Source organism: Atractosteus spatula, chromosome 8, assembly GCF_055471065.1.
Source record: "Atractosteus spatula isolate fAtrSpa1 chromosome 8, fAtrSpa1.hap1, whole genome shotgun sequence".
In the NCBI taxonomy this organism is placed as follows: Eukaryota; Metazoa; Chordata; class Actinopteri; order Semionotiformes; family Lepisosteidae; genus Atractosteus; species Atractosteus spatula.
The window spans coordinates 55,532,703-55,554,102 of NC_142713.1; the positions used below are offsets into that span (position 1 = coordinate 55,532,703).

General features: G+C 37.6%; 1 protein-coding gene across 2 annotated transcripts in view; it reads left to right on the plus strand.

Moving 5' to 3' along the window:
* Positions 1–21,400, plus strand: part of pde3a (phosphodiesterase 3A, cGMP-inhibited) — a 162,388-nt gene that overhangs the window by 10,535 nt on the left and 130,453 nt on the right. The gene's annotated exons all lie outside the window — the stretch shown is intronic.

Genomic DNA, 21,400 nt, shown 5'->3' on the forward strand with positions numbered 1-21,400 from the left:
TATTCATCCCAAGCAGTGATTTCACAATTGTACACTCGTAGGAGAAACCACAAACTTACAAAACAACCCCCTCAAAATTTTTTATTTATTCGTTTACGTAAGTGAGGGAAAGAGACAACGTGAGGTCCTTAGCTGGGTTCTCCTGACTTTTTTCTGTAATTATTCTTGAGATAGCTCCCACTCAGACTGAGGCCAAACTGTGATGATTACCAGCTGTAAAGCAAGTCCAATATTCATTCCAGATGACAACATGAAGCAACACTAGGAAATGCTAACTTGGCACTGCTGCAGCTTAACTATTGTCATACATGAGAATGATGGGCCATTATACTGTATATTAGCTGATGGATGTTAAGGACAGATTGTCATTTACAGTATTTGTGAAAGGATGAGAATGTAACCCATTTAAAACAGATCTGTTCTGAGTCTGCATGGAAGCATATATATATATTTACCGGGATACCATGTATATTTTAGTTACAGTATGAGACAACAATTAAACAACATAAACTAAAGAGTAAAACCTGAAAAATTTTGATAATATAAGTATTCAGAACAGTGATCTCACTATGAGGTGGAAGCGCTTTTTGTAGCAATTATAGCTGCAAGTCTTTTTGGATAAGTCTCTACCAATTTTGCCTGGTGCAGTATTTGCCCATTCATCTTGGCAGATCTGCTCAAGCTCTCTCAAGTTGCACGAGGATTGCTTATGCACAGCAGATTTCAAGTCTTTTCAAATTCCTAATAAGATTCATGTCAGAGAGTTTGACTGGGCAACCAAAGGACATTTCTTTTTCTTAGGAACTCCTGTGTAGCTCTGGCTTGTGCTTTGGATTGTCCTGTCAAATTGTGAATTTTCATCTCAGTTTTAAGTCTGTAGCAGACTAGTACGGGTTTGTTATTAGTATATACAGTACTTGACCTTTTTTACTCCTGACAAGCTTTCTATTCCCTGCTGTGAAGAAGCTTCCCCAAAGCATGATGCTGCCACCACCATGCTGAACTGTTAGGATGGTGTGAGCTGGAAGATGTGCTGTGTTGCATCTGCACCAGACATACGTAAAACATAGATGGACATTTAGATTTCTAGTTTGGTCCCATTTTTTGCAGGATCGTGCAATGCTTTGTTACTGTACAAACGCCATGTGGGAGTTGAGCTGGCTATTATGATTTGCCATACAGACCAGCTTTGTGGAATGACTGCGATATGTTTGACTGATGCACATTTACTCCCATCTTAGCAATTGAACTGCTGTATGTAGTTCTTTCAAAGGTGCCATTCCCTCATAGTGACATCCCTATCTAGTTTCTTTCTCGCCCAGATGCTCAGTTTGGAGGGCCAGCCTGATCTAGGCAGTGTCTGGTCGGTATAGTTCACCATCCATTTCTTGATTTTTGAGTAAACTATAGTCAGAAGAATATTCAGAGACTTTTATATTTTTTGTACCCTTTTCCTGATTTGTGTATTTCAATGCCTTTATCCCTGACTTTCATTGAAAGCTCCTTTAGTCCTCATTTTTAAGTGCTTGAAATTCATTACCTGGCCAAGGAACCCTACAGAGTTAGGTGTTTTTGTTCTGAAATCATGGCACACAGACAGAGGCCACTCAACTAATTTTGTGGCTCGTTAGGATAATTATGTTCACCTACAGCAAATTAATTTAGGTTTGCCGCATTTGAATACTTGTGCAATCATAACTTTTCCATTTTCTTCACAGTATTTATTTTTGTTTTTTGCTGTGACGGTGTGGAGTAGGTTGTGTACATAACACGTTTTAACTGTAACTTCAAAATGGCATGACTGCAAGATTTAAAGCAACAAAATCTGAAAATTCTGCAAGAGTCTTTTTGCAGGGAACCGTATATATAAACGATCTGATGCTTTACATGCTTAAACAGTTTTCAGGATGTAATAAGTGCTGTTTTGTGTAGGAAGACAAAGTTCTTGCTGGAACGGAAATCGTCCTCCACTATAAATGAGAGGTGAATTCTTCAAATTTCTCATGCTCTGTTCCACACACATTGCTGTTCGTACTGCATAAATCCTTTGTGGCTTCCTTGGAACGGCCGCACGATTCTAAGTTTGTAGTGTGGCCATTCCATGTGTCATGGTGGACGATAAATGTTTTTCTTGAACATTTCATTCTTCACTTTTCCACTAATGTTTGGGTTTTTTGTCCTCTTATTTAATCTTTTTCTGTCTCGTCCTGTTATTCCCAGTTTGCACTTTTCCACACTTATTTATGTTGCTTGTACTGTAGTTCCTGAATCACTCTTCTATTCAGCATCCAGTGTTTCCCATCCATACTACACATGAGCACAGGGAGCACGCGTTAGTCAATGTAAAAATATCTTGACTCAAAAACATAGTTTTCCTTTCAGGATTGTATCTAATTTAAGCATCCTATTCCATTCTGACCCTTATTTTTCCTTCACAAGTGAGGTTATCATTTTGGGGATTGATCTAAAATGCTTAGTTGGTGACTACTTGCAGCTTAGTTCAATTGGCTTTGGTCTCCATAGATAGAGCATACCTTTTAGACATGGCTGTTGTCATAGGTTTATTTTCATTTGAACTACTGTATGTTGCTTACTTGATCAATTTCTTGGATTTGCATTTGTAATTCATTTGGGTTTGGTGCAAGCATAATGATGTCATCTGAAAATTGCAGGTGGTTCAAATAGACTCTACAAATCTTCGGGTCAGTGTTGTCCAAGTCCAAGTGTTGAAGACTTCTCCTAAATTTGCTGTAAACCGCTCTAGGGAAATAGTGCCTTATTGGCAAACATCCTCACTCCTACTGTTTCCTATTCAGAAGATAACCTTATTCATTCTGGATACTGCATTCTTATATCTTGGAATGTTGGTATTGTCAATGTCTTCTTGCCGGAAACCTATTCAAACAGACAGGAGAAAAAGGTTTTTACTTAAATCAGTTGATAGCAAAAAAAAAGAGAAATAGCTCCTGTTTTTCAGAATTTTGTTTGAATAAAAGGAAAGAAGAAAATAAAGAATGAAGCATTTCCTGTATATTGGTTGTAAGCATTGAAAGCCTGTAATTTGATCATATTGTTCTCTTATATATATTTTATATGGCTTAATATCATTAAAAATGTAAACAATGTGAGTAGCGCTTTCTGATGATTTCTTAGTGGTTCACCTCTCCAGAACCCTTCTGTTTGGCCATAGGGATCTATATTTAATTTATTTTGAACTGCCTAAATAAGTCTAAATTCAAAGAAGCAATATCATGTTTAACAACATTTTGGCTGTCAATCCAAATTGAGATTCAGAATGTTTTTCATATAAATTCTAATTTTTCTTGCTTTCTGATTAAATGTGAAAAAAGAAATATGATTTCATATTCTTCAAAGACTGCCTGCAAAATTTTGGAAAAATATATTTTATTAACATTAAACATTTCATGGAAGTTTCCCAGTCAAGTTGTGTCGTTGTCCTAGTTTTCATAAAATCTGACACCAAAACAAGTTTAATAAACACAGTAACCCCGTTAGTACTACATTACTGTGCTTCATGTTTAAGTGAGAGTCCTAAAGTTCTTTTTAAACCAGTTGTGTTTATTCTCAAATCAAGCTGATAAGATCAGAAGAGAAAATTATGTCAGTTTTGAATACTAGGATATCTGTCTTAGAGGACTCTTTAAACTAGAACTCACCTAGTTAAATTGCTGTATTTCATAGCAGATTGTTTTAAAGCCTCTGAGACCTCCTGCTTTATGATAAAATTTTAGTTTTCCCTTAGCGTCCATAAGCCGTGCTTGAATAAAAAGTGTAGAAGCAAAGGGAAATCTTTTTTTCCATGCAAGAGTTGCATACCTTTCATTATTTTCTTCCTTAATAGCCTGTACCCTGCTACGGAATGTAGGTTCAGCTGTCTCAAAACGGCCGACTGCCAAACCTCATTCATTTAAAACGAAACTCGCTGGCTTTTTCAGAACGGCTCTTTGAATAAATTTGAAGCCGACCCTGATAAAGCAGTGTTCTTGTGTGACCAGGTGCACACCAGCACAGCTAATGAATAGGAGGTTTTATGCAATCAGGAACTGAGAGGGATAAAAAAAAGTTAGTTTTCGAGCCAAGGGCACCAAACCCAGCAAATTGACATTACAACAATCAGACGTTCCCAAAATCCCATTTTTTTCTGGAGTTTGCTTACTCTGGCAAAGGACCATCCCTGTAAATGCTCCTTCAATTTGTAACTATTATCTGTGGGCAGAAAAGAGGATGCATATATCCGAAAGCATTAGATTGAATTCTGCATCCAAATACAACTTATTGAGCCATTTAAGGTTGAGATTTTTTTGGTTTTGTTTAAAATAAACCAGTACATTGCACTATCAGTTTTTTTTTAATTTTTATTAACAAGACAATTATATAAATCTGCATACATTTAAGATAATGCAAACTAAAGGTGACCTAAAGATGTTCTGTAAAGCGTGGCTGTCTTGGAAATGAAAAAGTGGACATTGTCCTCCTTTACAGGAGAAACCTCCTGGGGCTGCATTTGAAAAAAACCCCAATGTGCAAATAAATGTATGTAACACCACTAATGCTACTGACATTTTCTACATTTGACCAAGGATGCTGAAAAAGAAAGGCTTTTGAAATAACTTCATACTGTATAATGTATTCTAAAGTGTATTCTGAACACTTTTAAAGTACAAAATCAGTAACATAAATCACAAAACCATAGACTCTTGTCAGCTCTACAGGCTTTTTAGAGGATTCAAAGGATTCAAGTGTTTGAATCCTTTGAAACAAGATTTACTTGTTTACTTTTCTTCCACAAAAACAGACAAATTAAATATCTGTAAATGGCATCATTTTCTCTTGAAAGTTTGGACAGCAATCCTTTATCCTTTATCAAAGGGGGAAAAGTTATGAGGTTAATGCTGGTTCTGTAAAAACTATGCTGGGATAGATATTCCTAATACAGTCTTTGTCACTGTTTTGTAGTTTGTAGATTCATAAAGATTTTTACAATCTATTTAGACACAAAACATTCACTAATGGTTTAGTCTATGCTTCTGTGACTCTTTTCATTTTGTGTGTAAAGTTGCTAGAACGCTCATAGATATAATAAATTGCATAAAACCTAATGAGGCTTTAGGCCTGGATGAGTGTCCAGTTTAAGATAATGTATGAGGAGATTGTGCTCTATGTGTTCAGTGGCATTTCAGGACAAGCTGAGAAAGCAGGGGTACAAGACACATTCTCCTCCCTAGATAAAGGACAAGTGGTGTGATTAGTGAACACTGGGCACTGCATTCCAGACAGCCAAAAGCTAATGAGGTTTTGAACACAGAGACAAGGTCACCATAGCAAAAACCCAGAGATAACAGAGCACTTACTGACTCTGTGCCGTTTTCTAGCAAGTCATGTGCCTTCCACAATTTGTGAACATTTCATTTTTTTATTTCTTCAATCTGTCTGAACGAAAACGTTGTCAAATGTCACTTCAATGTGTTTGCATAGCAGGGTGCTTGTGTGTGAAACATGCTCTGAGGTGATGCACCAGAAAAGCTTGTCATGATTTGATGAGATATTTACTGGTTTTCAGTGTTGAATAATGGACTCTTCCCAAAAGGTGATAAAGGAAAACAAATAATAGTGTGGCAGTCCAGTATGTCTAGATTTTTAAAAAAATTATTTAGGTGCAGGTCCACTTTAAGCACACTCAGTTACATCCATCCATTTTCTAACCACTTTATCCAAAATAGGGTCATAGGGGAGGGAAGCAACAGGTTCAAGGAAGGATACACCCTGGATGGGATGCCAGTCTGTTTCAGGCCAGACACACAGACACAGACACATGCACGCTCGCACTGGGCCAATGTTCCCTAAGGCTAATTAACCTACCAGTATGTTACTGAATTGTGGGAGGAAACCAGAGCACCCAAAGGAAACCCACATGAACACTGGGAAAACATCCAAACTCCACGCTGACTGCACCCCAGTAATCGAACCCAGGACCCCAGCAGTGTGAAACAGCAGTGGAAATCGCTGTGCCACCACGCCACTCCCATGTACTCAGTGTGTATTCACATATAGCACTTTTCCGCGAAAACAATCACTCAATGCAGTAAACGGAACGTAACAATAGTAAGATATGTATAGAAAGAGAGATACAAGAATAAAGGAAATTTCCTCAAAGTATAACCAGAAACAAAAAAATTACAGTGTTGAAAGGAGGAGATGCAAATACAGTAAAGTTTAAAAACAAAATGTTATTATAAACAGTACTAACCATTTATAAATATTACTCACAGTGTTCATAAGGCCGAGCTGTATGAAATTTGACTTTCGTCTTAAAAACGACTCCCTTATAAATGTTAAAACAATGCTCCATAGTTTAGGGGCCACCTAAAAGAGTATGTCTTCTCAGCTCTCTGGGATACTGAACAGCGCTGCATTCTGTGACCTAACAGGCTGACTGAGGACATGTGGGATCAACATGTCTTGCAGGTATTTGTGTCGAACAGGAAGCCAATGGAGGTGTGCCAGTACAGGGGGTACATGTTCAAAATTCTTTCTTTGTTGACAATTTCTCCATTGTTCTTGTTACAATTCTGGTTCTTGTTACAGTTCTGGCAGTGACATTCCAAACAAGCTGTGGTCATGAAATAATACGACTTGAGATACCAGAGGAAAGAGCATCAGAATAATCTAGGCTTGATGTTTCAAAAGTATGCGCTATCTGCTCGATGTCAGGCAGAGAAAGAACGTGTTTAATTTTGGCAGTGATTCTTAGATGGAGAAAAGATACCTCCATGTTGCTCAAAGGAGTAAACTTGATCAGGCGTCCTGTCAATGAAACCACTGGTGGTTACATTTTTTAAGTTGGTGGCAAGGTTCCAATTGTATTATCTCTGTTTTATCAGAACGTTAAAAAAAATGACGTCCACTAATTAATATCAGCCAAACAACTCATAAGTTATGAATTGCTGAACAGCATCAGCATAACTTGAAATGTTATCATCATGGTTTTGGATAATATCTCTTATGAGCTGCAGTATGAAGAGAACACAGAAGCAGGCAGGATTAGATCCCTGCCAGGCACCCCAAGTGACTTTTGATAGAGGTTGTTTCCTCATTTTTAAGAAACTGAACTCAATTTAAGATCTTGGACTGAAAACGGGGGTGGCATCGTGGCGCAGTGGTTAGCATTGGTGAGTGCATCACTGGGGCCCTGGTTTCAGCTGTGGACCTGGGGTGCTATCTGTGTGGAGTTTGCAAAGAAAAACAATAAAATGTGTTAAATGTACTGTATATGTACAATATAAGTATTCAACCTCTCTGCTATGGCAAACCTAAATTCCTAAAATACCAGGTACAAAAAAATACTTTCACCAGTCACACAGTTAGTTGAATGGCCTTTGTCTGTTTGCAATTAGGGTTGACTTGATTTCAAAAGAAATACACCTGACTCAGTTAGGTCCCACTGCCAGGTAGTGAACTTCAAACAAAGATTGAGATTTAGAGCCATGAAAATATGGACCTTTCAAAACAACTCAGAGATAAAGAAAAGGCACCAACAATGAGAAGGATACCAAAATTTCACCAAAGATTGAATATTCCTGTGAAGTTAATCATTAAGAAGTGAAAGGTTTATTGTACCACCCAGACAAGGAGCTGCCTGGCAAGCAGGAAACTTGTTAGGTGTGCTCCCATGAGGACCATGGTGGCTCTGGGCAAGTTAAAATGTACATGAGTTAACAGTATCTCAGTCACTACCACAAAGCTGACCTGTATGGCAGAGTGGAAAATATATCTCAAATCCCATGTGGAGTTTGCAGCAAAGCATTTAAGTGATACTGCAAACATGTTGAAAAAGCTGCTGTGGTCAGACAAGACAAAACTGGAACTTACTGGTCTAAATACAAAGTGTCACATCTGATATGAACCCAGTGAAGTGCATCACCCAGTCAACACCATCACTACTGACAAGGTGGTGGCAGTGTGATATTATAGTTCTGATTCACATCAGAAGGGACAAGGAAGTTTGTGAATATGATGAGATAGATAAAGCAAAGTATTGGCCAATCTTAGAGGAAACCTGCTTCAGATCTAAGACTGGGATAAAAATTCCCCTCTCAGCAGATAATGCAAAGCACAAGGCCAAAGTCACATTAGAGTGGATAAACCACGAATGAAATAATGCAAATGAATCCTTGCAAATGGTTAGTACTGGGCACAATTCCATTTTATTTTTACTGTTTTTTATGTACAATACATCTTCTCCTTTCAACACTGTGATTCTTTTGTTTCTCTTTTTACTTTTAAGAAATTGCTTTTATGTTGTATTTTTCTTTTTATATGTTTCTTACTATTTCCAGTTCTGTTCAGTTTAATTATTTTTATGACGTTTGCTAGATAAGGTGCACATTGATTGAGTACATGGGACATAGGAGGGATAGTGTTCGCTGAGTGAGTGTTGTTGGGTTTGTGTCAGATCTAATGAATTTAGACCAGGAAGTTCGGGTTTCATCACGTCTAACCACAAGTGGAAAGACGGGGACATTGTTGACAGTCATTGAACTGTGTCAGTTTTTCAAAGATTCTGCTGGCCTCAGAGTTGCAACTCGAACCAGTTTTCTCCTTTCCCTGCTGCTCTGTTTGGAGGGGTAACCAGATCATGGTAGTGTCTGGGTTGGATCATACTTCTCAATGATCGATTTAACAGTACTTAAAACAATACTGATTGTTTTTTCAATGTTTATATCTTTCTACAGATCTGTGCTTTTCCCCCAACTTTATCCCTGAGTTGTTTTGAAACCTCCTGAGTTTTAACTATTGACATGAGGGGCGAAGCCCAAATACTCTCAATACTCAAGGGCAGGTTTCAAGTGTTTATTGTCCGTAGGAATTCTGGTGCTGGATTCCTGCCCTGTGACTGCCAGGGAAATGTCCAGTTCCTTCACTTTCCTGGTCAGGCACTCCAGCCCCAGTGTGCCTCCATGCTAAATGGTCAGTGGGCAATCAACAACTGCTATGGTAATATGTATATTGAGATATATATGCAACAGACCAGAAGTCACTACTTCTATAACATTAGGTATAAAAGGGAGATTGCAAACAGGCCTAAATTATTCACAACAGTAGGATCTAACCCGTGATTTTAAACTGTTGTTTAGTAACAGCGACCTTAAGAGAACTAGCAACATTACCAGACAACAATGAACCATTAAAGAGTACTTAGAACAATGCAGTTGGACTTGGGTCTAGAGCACATGTGGTAGATTTCATCTTTGACATTTTATGGCTACATTAGTTAGATCCAGATGACTTACCTAAAAAAGAATCAAGTTTTTATTTAAAAGTAGGAGTATTTAGACCATAACGGTTAATATCATTCTCTCGTTACTGAGTCAGAATTTTCAAAAGTACCTCTTCCTTGCACTTATCTTGCACACTCTCCTTATAAACAAATTAGGGAGTTAAATAAAATCTGTAAGTAAAGTCATGGTTACGAATGCACTTTGTGCCTGGCTTTATTTTTGTAGTTTAGCTTTGTCTCCTTCACAGAAGTAGGTGATTTATTTTTATTTCCCCTGGCATTGTGTTAGCCTGCTCTGTAGAGTCATGTGTGTGCACGTGTGTCTTGAAGTGGACACGAGTCTCACTAGGTGACTAGAGAAGGAACTTGCTATTTTAACCTCTGCTGGCTGCTTCCCAGTCCACTACATGCTGCCTGGCCTCCCTGCTGAGTGTCCATATGAGCTCTGGGCTACAAAACAAGGCCTGTTTTGTTATTCAGTCAATGGTGTGTTTTAGTTTTTAAAATATGCTGGGCAGATGGGGAAAAAAAATCAAACCTGCTTGTCCATCTGTCTGTCTGTTAATGGCCTTTCCAGGGGAAATCTTTATTCATAAATTGTGTAAGGACTGTTCTTTCATAGCCCATTTCAATTAGGAAAACTAAATGTGGAACCCTGAGCTGTGTATTTCTTCTGTTAGTGGTTTGCATATTAACCTCCTATGAACTGAAGAAACCTTTATGGATATACTTTAAAATATCTGACCATCAACTGAAACATTATACAATGCAAGCTACTATTGTACTGTATCTTGTATGCTCTGCATTATTTTGCTTCTGTCCAACTTTCATATAAAAGATATTTTGTTAAAAAAATAAGTGTAATAACACTGCATTATCATGGTCTGAAAGAAGCAGTGCTGTCACAGCAGTTGAAACATACAGTATATAGATTGTGACTGCACTTTATGGCTATGCTTTTCTTTGCAAGAGCTGAAAAGAACCCTTTTAATCAGCAAGAGATGTGGGGTTACTGGACTTTGGAGTAGTCCTCATTAACCTACACTGATTGTTATCCTTTCTTATAGATGAAGCTCTTTTGAACTGCTGCTTACATAGCAATGTATCACTGAAATATAGTTCCGAGATATGGGAATTAGTTTGTAGGCAAGCAAGCCTTGGTTACATGTATAATTGCAGTGAGACTGAATAGTCTGTATTGATCTGTTGTGGCTGTCCTGTCTGAAAGCATTGACATGGAAACTAAAGCTGGAGAGAACCCAGCTCTGACAGCTTCACCAGCTCTCTTTATGAATCTAATACAGAATGACCTCCCATTTATATCTGTAGGGATATTGTATGTACATTCATGCAATTAAATATACTGTATATGAAAGTAAGGTAGTGCCCAAAACTATTCCCCCTGTCTAAAAATACTCGCTAAGTGAGCAGAACACAAGGGACTCATTTTTATCCATAAATACCCATTAGAAATGTAGATCTTAAGGATGAGGATAATAATGATAAATGTTTCCAATATAAAACATATTTTGTCAACCAAACTGTACAACAAACTAAATGTGCTAATTAAAATATAAATACTGTACAAAAGTTTTTCCCAGCGTTTTTAGTTATACAGTATAGTTTTTTTTATTTTATTCAGTATAGTAAGTTAATGTAGTGTTCAAATTTCAAATTTTCTTAATTCACTAGTTTGGTTAGAAACAAATACATTAGAGGTTATTTAGTGTAACTCACGTAGGGAATTCACTGAGGGAATGGCAACCTGACTGAACTGCCCCTCAAGTTCATGAGGAATGAGCAAGGGAGCTGCAGCAAGAGTGTAGATGGGGTGGTGGGAGGGATGTGAGAGAAATTAGCAGAAGGTGAGATATATATAGTAAATAGGAGAGGGGGTGTTGGTTGGGTTAGGATCTAATCTTATTTCTGAACTTCTGTTATGAACCAACACTGAACTGAAATAATATTTGTTAATTAACCAGTTCTCTTCTTGACTTGTATTAACTTGCTATGTGTCTGGATTATGTTAAGTTCATCTGTTTGTTGTCACTTCCTGCATGAAAACTGGATTAAGAATTCAGCTTTTAAAAAAACCTGCCTGAAGACATTCAGTGTATTTCACGTAACAATGTACTGAGAGTCATACGCTTTTACAGCGTGCTTTCGAGTCTGGCATTCATGGCTAAGAAGGCTCGTCTGAACGAAAAGGTCACTCCAGAGGTGTCTTGACATCTTTCCGTGCTGAAATGTCCTACTTCAGGCCAATTCATTCGAAACTGTCTCATCTGAAATCCATTAAAAGCAGATACTGGCACATTCAAATGTTATTGAAAAAACACCATCGATTTCCAGAATTATATTAAACAGCAATTCCTGTAGGGATATTAAAATCTTTTGGAGTGTTCTCTGCTTCACTGTAATGAACTTATCATTGCTTTGATGCTTCCTTCTTTTTAGAATACCAAGTGGTTTAGGCAAGCCAGTTGCTTCCCCTGTTTAATATCCAGTATAGCACATGCAGCATTTTGAATCTGTTAATAAATAATTCTACTAAGTGAGTCATTGGGTTCCCATAAAGTTTTGGAGGTACAGTGTGTGCTACTGTGCTACATAAATAATAAAATAAAACAAACTGTTCCTTCTGAGGCTAACGGTAAAGAAAAAATTATTTTCTTTGTTGGTTTTATTAATGCGTAACTGCATACCACCGGCCAGCTCTTCCTGTAGCTTTTTAAGACTGCGTTTTGGACCCACAAAGGTTGAGCTTGAATGAGACTTGGCCAACAGCTGTTGGGAAGTGGCTGTAATGTTTTAAAATTGTGTCATAGGAGCCGCACACTAAAGTGCTTATGGGATTACAAACTTCCAGAGAAAAAGCGAACATGGTGCTTGACCAGAAAGCATGATGTATCACTTAAATTGTAGGGTGTTCCATCCTTCCATTGTAATCTCCTTTTGCAACAGCATCCTGGCAATAGTTCCTGGTATGACTGTAAGACATTTGATAGTTTGTGTAATAAAGTGTATTAACTTCGAGAGTGACTTTTTTACTTATTTAATTAAATGCTCTGGCAATTGCTTCTGTAGAAAGCTTGTCTATGAACGAGCGAGCAGAAAATCTACAGTTTGACTAATGGCCCATTTCCATACTGAAGCAACACACACTAAATAAATTAAGAATACACAGGATATATTGTCTCATACAGCTGGTTTCCCACATCAAATTGATTTCTCTGCTCTCACTCTTTCTCTTGTTCTCGTTGCTTGGAGACATGGGAAGTCCAGTTTTTGCTTCCTGATTTTCCTGATGTATTCCATCTCCACTCCAGCACAATCAATGAAACCGAGTGACAAAGTCTGATTCTTCTGCTTTTTTCCCCCCTCGTTGTTTTTCTGCTTAAAACTGCTTCAGTGTTAATAAACAGTTATCAAGAATACTGTTCAAAGAGATTCTTTGTTTTTTTTGAGAGAGGGCTCACTTGCTAATCACTCACCATGGGGCATTTAGTACTTAAACACTGACAGAAAGAGGATTGATTGACGTTTTATTGTCAGACGGACTAATACGATACTCCAGTGTAAAAGCAACGTAGTCACATCATTGTGGAAAATGCCTGGTTCAAATTTCTCCATCTCCATGTAGGTCAATTTTCATTTCTGCTTTATTTGTTGTGTACACTTCATAGGGAAAATAATGTTTAAAGGCACACCTGTTGACATTATTGTCATAATACTTGTAACCTTGTTCCTCCAGGCAGGCAGGCCTCATCCCTTTCACTACAATGATTCAATCTGTCTTGAGTTTGTCTCTGTTTATCATTCTCGAAAGTTAAGGAAGAGTTCTGCTTAGAGAAGTGTTTGGAACTAAAACTTAGAACTTGACTAAAATAAAATGCAGGGTCACAATTGCGCAAATGAGTGACCGCGGCAGATTTCTCATCTTGAAAACACTCTCCACTCTGAAGTTCGTTATGATGTTCTGTGCTTTGGTCTCAGTGTGATGTCATCAGTCTATGCACAGTGACATCACGGTTAGCCTTTCTGCCTCACAGCTCTTGGATCCTGGCTTCCTTTCTGGACCGGGGCATCGGTGTTCTGACAGATTGAAGGAACTGAGCATTTTTAGTCTTGAGCAAAGACTACGAGGGCACCAAGTATTCAGAATTCTCAAAAGCACTGACAACGTCAACCCCGGCAGAATATTTTGCGATTGAGCAGGGAAACATGAACCAGATGACACAAATGTAAACTGAAGTTAAAAGTGAGAATGGGAGTAATTAATTCTGGGAGAATGTTACAAGCTACCCAGGGCTGACCATGTTGTTGAATCTGATAAACTGGCTTCTTTAAAGAAGCAGCAGGATGTTATCCATGGATCATTTAACTACAAACTATCCAAAGGTCTAGCTGGGCCAAATGGCCACCTCTCTTACGGAACTTTGCTCTTATTTCGTTCTTATGTTCTAAGGCTCTGGGCTTCCACAATCTTTACCGGGAATTGTTTTCCTCACTTCAGAATGGATGGATGTGCTTTGGGCTCCTCTGGGAAAAGTCTTGTGATGAGTCTTAATTAGAAGTTTTAAAAGACAGCATAGCGAGGCTGTGACATTGGATTTTCACCACAGGCAGGAGATGCTTGGTATCTCCTGCCTGTGGTGAGCCCTGCTTTTGTGAAGGAAGAGGAGGAGGGTCCAGTCAGGATGTAATCCTTACTTCTAATTATAAATACATTAGCTCCACATACAAGAAAGATTCCTCTGGGTGTTTCTGTTTACTATCTGTTAGAAAAAGCTTGGGATGATTCATGATGAGTTTATCCCCATGGTGGGGGAGGAGGTGCAACAAGATATAACCTTATGTCAAAAGTTTGCTTCTCAATGTGTTTTTTTATTTAGGAAATGGTTCTAGTGCTAACAACCCTCTTGTGGCTTTTTATAATTTAGTCATCTGTAGTGCAAACCCAACATTGTTCTGTTATAGATGTTTTAATGTGATGAGGGATTAGTATGCATTTATTTCATTTGTGTAAAAAATGTTGAAATGGTTCAATTATGTCTTTCAGTATTCCATCATTCTTTGTAGTTATACCTTAAGATTGATTTTTAATGCTATAAAAATGCTAAGAAACAAAACAAGGCCATTAGTAACTAATTCATTATGCTTATCAAAAAGATGCTTGAAAGCATAAATGAGATGTTGTTAGTTCTTGAAATGATAAATACAAAGATGAGTAGAATGTGAACTTATGTACAGTTGAAGAAAGATTTCTTTTTCAGGAAAAGGCAATTTTCAGTAATACATTAATCAACATTTTAAAAAAAATCATTTTCAAACCACTTTTTGCAACTTTGGATGATCAAAATAAACATTTCAAATAATTTTGGTTGTCTAAGAATCTGTGTCCTGAAAGGTTGAATCATACTGTTGTTTTTTTATCACTATTGTTTTTAGTTACCCTGCACTCATACAGCTGTAGAATTAGGAAAAGGTTCTTAGATGGATTACTCTTAAAGAACAATACCATTTGTTTTTTTTAATGATTTTACTCCAGCTACTTTTATCCAGTTATTTGATTCTCCTGACGTAAGAGAGTTTCTTAGGAAGTCTGTTTCATGTAATGGCCTGAGACATTTCAGACTGTGGGCTATATCATTAATATGACATGCTCTTTTCCAGTTCTTACTCATTTACCTCCATGTGCTGTAAATCTGAGCGTGAGAGGATGTCCTGTACAGGTAGCCAAGTGATTCTCTTTTACCATTATAGGGCCTCTTGCTGTCTGTTGTCAATGTTAATGTTTGCTGGACTTTGGAGAAGCAGTTATGAAGGAAATTAATTTTAACATGCATGTCAAAATGCAGTAATACAGACCTCATGTGCCAGAATCTTTTATTGTGGCAGCATTGCTAGGGTGATGGTGAGCTAGCGTTGCCTTTTATCTTTTTTTTCCCCAGTCAGAGCTGTGCTCCTGGTGTGGCGCTGCAAAAAATTCTTTAGGCACCAGCAACACATTTTCAAGCTGTGAATGGCAGCGAACAGAGAGCACCTTTATTTACTGGCTTTCCCTGCACACTGATGCCCCAGAGCTGCTGGATGCAGAGAAGACTGCAGCATTTCATTTTTTTTTCATTAAAAAAAAATATTTGGCCTTCTTTGTGGAAGAGTTTAACATTTCATAAATATGAAGGAAATCCAGAAGCTGACAGAAGAATTCATTTTCATTACAGATTTGTTAAGTTCTATCTAGACTGTAAAATTGACTTAAATTATTATAGTATGTTACATATAAAAAGCAAACAAAGAATAGCATTTCCTTTTCTGGAAATAAAGTGGGCAACACACTTCTTTATGCTTTATTCCTCTCATTTTAATGTTCACAACATCTTCATATCTCCATGGGCACCAAAGCTTATGCCCTTTGTGTTTTTTTTATCAAGGCAACAATACACAGTTTTGTTCAAGCAGAAGGAGAGACATCCTTACATCCCGCAGTTATTTAGGAATAAGGAAGGCACCATTATTTATAGCCGTTACAGAAAAGTTTAAGCAAATTCAACGAGAATAGTTTGAATTGGATTGGACCATTTTTTACACAGGGAAAAAAAAACATTGAACAAGCAAACTAAGGAATGGGTGCGACAAGTAACCACACACAATTCAACTAAACTTCATGTCACAAAAACAGCCATAATTTTAAACTTTCGCTTAGTGAAAGATTGTAGCAGGTCATCCCAAAGTACTATGTGTTTTTATATATACATTTCTACACCAGGTTATTGTTTATAACACTTGTTGGGAAAAAATCTGTTAATGGAATATTCAGATTCTCATAATAGCTTAAATTGGCCTATGCAGGAGGGAACACAAATTCTGATACTTGTTTTTCTTTAAACCTAGTGTTATATCTTAGCTCCTACTGTAAATATTTTTTCCCAGTGAAAATGAGATGTTCTAAAACGTACATTTCCAGCTAATTTTGCTGTAGACGTATATAATATAAAGAAAGTTCATACAGAAAATACATCATACATTTTACAAACTGGAGACAAGAACTTTACATTAGTATAGGTGACAATACATGTCGAATTTGAATTTTATTGTGTGAGGTCAGTTTTTGTTCAACATAACTGCAAAATCTGGAACAAAATGTAACTACTGTGAATCAAGAAAACAGTGGGTTATATTGATTCAGCTGCTTTTGTAGTAACAGATTTTGGAGAAAAAAAAAATCCTTTTTTTTATAATATGTTTGTATGTGTGTCCTTGATACTGAATTATCAATATAACATAAAGCATATGAATATATGCTTTATGTTACTGTACCAGAAAGCCATATTCAAGACTGCAATAATGAAAGCCCTCATTTGTCAAATCTGGTTGGGCAAGGATTTGGATAAGGTAACAGAAATACAACTGAAGTACTGTATAACAGCAAATAGGAAAGATTTAATACTTAAGACGTGTTTTGTAAAATGACCTTTGACTGATAAAAATTGACTAAGAACAATGATTTCAAGATACCCTGTTGTGATGACTGTCAGTTACAACTGTCAGTCATAAATGAGCTAGACTTCAGCTATTAACCAAGACTAAGAGTGGAGGCATACCCTGCTTTCAAAGTGGGGGTCTTCATGTTACCCCACCTGAAGGTGCTCACACCTGAAGAAGGCTCCACGGCCGAAACATTGTTTTTCTTTCTTCTCTTTTCAGCATGGAATAAACCTATTACTTGTTGCTTTGCAGCCTACGCATGCTGATGCAGCTGATGCAGCTACCCACTACTGAACTAGATAGCAAATAGATGTAAAGATATAAATAGTCTGATTAAACAGATACTAGATTAGTAGTTAATTAATTTAAAGGTTGCAAGTGAGGGGAGGCAATTTGGCCCTGACATTTGAGGGTTCCTTGGACGTTCGCTTCAGGTTCTGCTATAACATGAAAGTGACGTTAATGTTTAGGCCAAACCAAAATGAGGGTTTTTTTATCCTTTAGCCACTCTGTTGATGCTTGTATGTTTAAGATCATTGTCTTGCTGAATGACCCACATCAGCTCTTCTTCAGTGGATGGCCTGACATTCTCTTCCAGAACTTATAGAACCAAATTTATGATTCAGTCCAGATCTTGAGAAAACATTTACCATTCCCCATGCCTGGCAGTCGGTTCTTCTCTGGGAAGGTTTTGTTTTCACTATATAAAATGATTCTTATTCTGGTCGAAAAGATCATTTCACTTGTTCGTCTAGAGAACGTTCTTCAACTAGACTTGTGGATCGTACAGGTGTTTTTGGCAAACTTGAGATGGGCAATGTTTTTTTTTCCTGTCCATACTCAGATGAAAACAATTCCCTTTAGGTCTTTTCCTGAGGACTGAGGCACAAACACTGACATTATCCACGGAGACAGAGGCCTACAGATTTTAAATGCTTTTCTGGGTTCTTTGTGACTTTCTGGATAATTTTCATGGATAGAGTCAATATGGTCCTTACATAGTAAACTAGGAAAACACTCAACAAAACTTTTTTCTATTACTGTACATACACCATTGAATTATAAAAGGCACTGATCTGGTAAATTTAAGCCCTGTTGGTTATTTAAGAAAAATACCAGTTTTGATTAAACAAGGGGAAATTGTAATTCTCTTAATTATATTGAGGATTTTGTTTCTTTGCATAATAGGTGCAATATGTTCTAAGCATTTAAACATAGTCCTTTATAAAGGTTAAAATAAGGTTGCATTTTTGACAGATTATGTGCAATAGTCTCAGATCTTTTGGGGGTGTTTCATGACCAGAAAAGGGCTATATACTGTAAGTGTAAGCAATTATCATTTTTATTATTATGACTTCAGCAGTTCTAGTACCTCTGAAATCCTAAGTGGTAGGTATGATTAATGCAAAGCGTATTTTCCCAACAAATAGGAATGGGGCAAGATTAAGCAGTTCTGTATAGCATGACAGCGCTTTGTACACACTTTGTACACTAGGTGTACACAGGAGTGTGAGCTATGAGGGCCTGCCCTGATTCTAGGGTGACAGTTAAACAATTGCAGAACATCATTAAAAGAGTTGAAAAAAAAACATCCAGGCCCAAGGCCCATAACTTGTCAGGCAATGTTCTTCCTGCTTGTGAAACCTTGTGTCATAAGGTGTACAGTAGTAATCTGTCTGTAGTTCTGTCTGTGTGCAGCACAATCTGTGCTTTCTAGATTCAGCATCCAACTTTATAAACCGCGGTAATAATAATAATAATAATAATAATAATAATAAAAAACAGGTCTCTAAATTGTTAAAGGAGTTGATCTTCTAGGAAAATGAAAAGGTTCAGATCAGTTCAGATTGTCTTTTCCCTTGCCTGCACTTTTCCCTTGTGCTTCACTAAAAGCCTGCTGTAAATTGTCTCTGCACAACCGTGCAAAGCAATTGTAAGCACTGGGGGGGTTGATACGGCATTTAGTTTAGTTGATTGTGCCATACTTTGTGTAGTTGGTTGGCACGCGTGTTTGACAGGGGATTCAGTTGGGTTCATAAATATTTAGCCAGTGAAATGCACTCTCTTTAAAACAAGCTGACTACTGTGTTCCATTAGGTGTTAGAAGTCATACAAGAGTAAAACTAAAAAAATGGCAGCTGAGTTGAGTGAAAGACAGACTTTGTTTTGTCCCCCTTCGTTTTCATTCTCCTGAGAAAGGAAATTCTCGCTTTTCTTCCGTGAGTGCCAAATACTGACTGGTTCAAACGACAGGAGTGTTCTCTTGTGCTGCAGATCGGGCTAAAATGTATTCTTATGGTTAGCGACAAAAAAATGTCTAGGTTTAGACTTACTATATAAAGTTCATATAGCCAATCAGTGTCTCGAGGCTTTTCTGAAGACTGTAATATATTTTTTGGTATTGCTAGCCAGGTCCCCATAGAAACCTTGTTATAAACTTGTGTTTTGTGTATATCTTTCTTGTATATCTTATCTATAACTTGCGGAATGGTTTACCCGTATCTTATTCTAAGCAGTTTTAGCAGATACATACTGTAGGAGATTGAGATAAATACAGCAAGACAATTTATCCAATCCAGTTTTGAGGGCTATTATGCATGACACTAACACTTTACACAGATCTTTTCCATTTCAACAATTAAACTTTAAAACAATGTTGTACATATTGGAACAACAATAAAGATCCTAGTAAAATGTTGGTAATCCAACTACAGCTCTGGTTATTGTTAATCCATTGAATGGGACTCGTTTTGGGAGACCACAAAGAACAAAAGTTAATTTTAGCGTATCTTGTTACTATGGGTTGAGCAAGACCCTATCTTAGAACCAGCCAGTTATTTTATTGCAACAATCTATTTTCCTTTGTTTGCTTTATGGTAAGTGATCCCTAGTGTTTGACATGAAGGTACAAAAAAGAAACTGATTCCTTTTTCATTAAAAGAAAGAAAAGTAGTTATTTAGCTGGCCTTAATTTAATTTTTATAGATCAAATTACTTTTTGATCAAGAGACAATTACATGTGCAGCCGAATAAAAAAAAGCGTTTGCTTAATCACTCATGTGTAGCCAGCTCTGTGCCTTCAGTTCCCTTGTAAGAGTTTTATTTAAAAGTGAGGAAGAATGGACATACCATGGAGCAAAGAAAACATGCGTGAAAACACCTTAAATCATTCTAAATTGCTTAGACAGAAGCTTTCGAAATGGACAGATAGACTTAAAACTAGACAGTTTTGTTCTTTTAAAAGCTCACATCTGAAGTTTTAATAGAACATCTAAGTAAGAGGACATTACAGCTGTTGGTTTGCTTTCCAAGAATAAAGAAAAAAACAATTTTTGGTAGTGTAAACCTGTATCTGACATTTAAAATAAATGCATGAGCACATGTGGAATGCAGGGTCTATGCTTTTAAAATAAACAGCCTAGAGATGATACTAGTCATGTTTGCATGTGTGTATGCTATGCTCTGTATGAGCTCCTGAAGATTTGATTAATGGGAGTATGGCACAATGAGCTAGGTAAGTTTTTTCCTTTTAATCATATCTGAATGAGATTTTAAATTCAGCCCTTTCCAGCCATCTTGATTATTAAAGTGAGTTTTGGAATGATGAATGTTTTCCCTGCAGTGTTTTTGTTATATGATATTAGCACTGTGCAATGATTTCCCAGTAAAAATACCATTTAAATGTTTTTAACTTTTCTTGTCATGCATTTAGATGACATTTAGTATGCATCACTGACATAAAATGCTTCTTCAAGATCCTTTGTTTTTTTATGATTAGCTACTTCTCATTTCTCCCATCTGATCTGCAATAGACAGAATGGCTGCCACTCAAATCAAGTGAGCGCAGGACTTTATTGTTAAAAGAACTGGTCTGTCTGCTGTAAGTCAAGCACTTTGTGATCCTTTGAGATGAAAAGTATCATATACTGTAAATGCAAATATGAATTATAGGCTGACCCATGTCCAGAGTGTCATGGATGTCAGAAGGGCAAGCCAGGGAATGGCCAGGAGAGCAAATAAAGACCCTATGCATAGCAAAACAGGGGTTAGCCCGGGCTCAGAAGGTCAGACGATGTCGGATAGAAACCTCTCCGCAGAGGAGACAACCTGGTGCTAGGCAGGTCTCAAGACACCCGATCTCTCAATACTGAGCGAGGAGGAAAGGGTGAACCGGAAATATATAGCCCCACACAAAGACACACCGGAAGGACAAGCAAAGCACAGGGTGTCACGCAGCGTTCTTTCTGGATCCTATGCAAACGACATGCTCCAGGGAAAAGTGAAGAAAACACGGGGCAAAGTCATGCAGGATACGGGAATGAAACAGGGGGGGGCGTGTCCATGGAGTGCTGGTGGTCGGGGGAGGTGAGGCCGAGGCAAAGAATCCGGGGATGAGTCAAAAGCGGTATTCTAAGACAGGGCAAAATTCCAAAGCCAGGCGATCCATCCGGGACTGACAATTAAAAACCAGAGCCGGGTCGGGACCGGCAAGGGAAACGGGAACGGGAACAGGAACAGAAACTTAAAACCATAACGGAGCCAGGCGCATCCAGGTCCCATGATGCGGAAACCAATGCAGAGCCCAGATTAGCGTTGGCGTCAAGCTTTTAA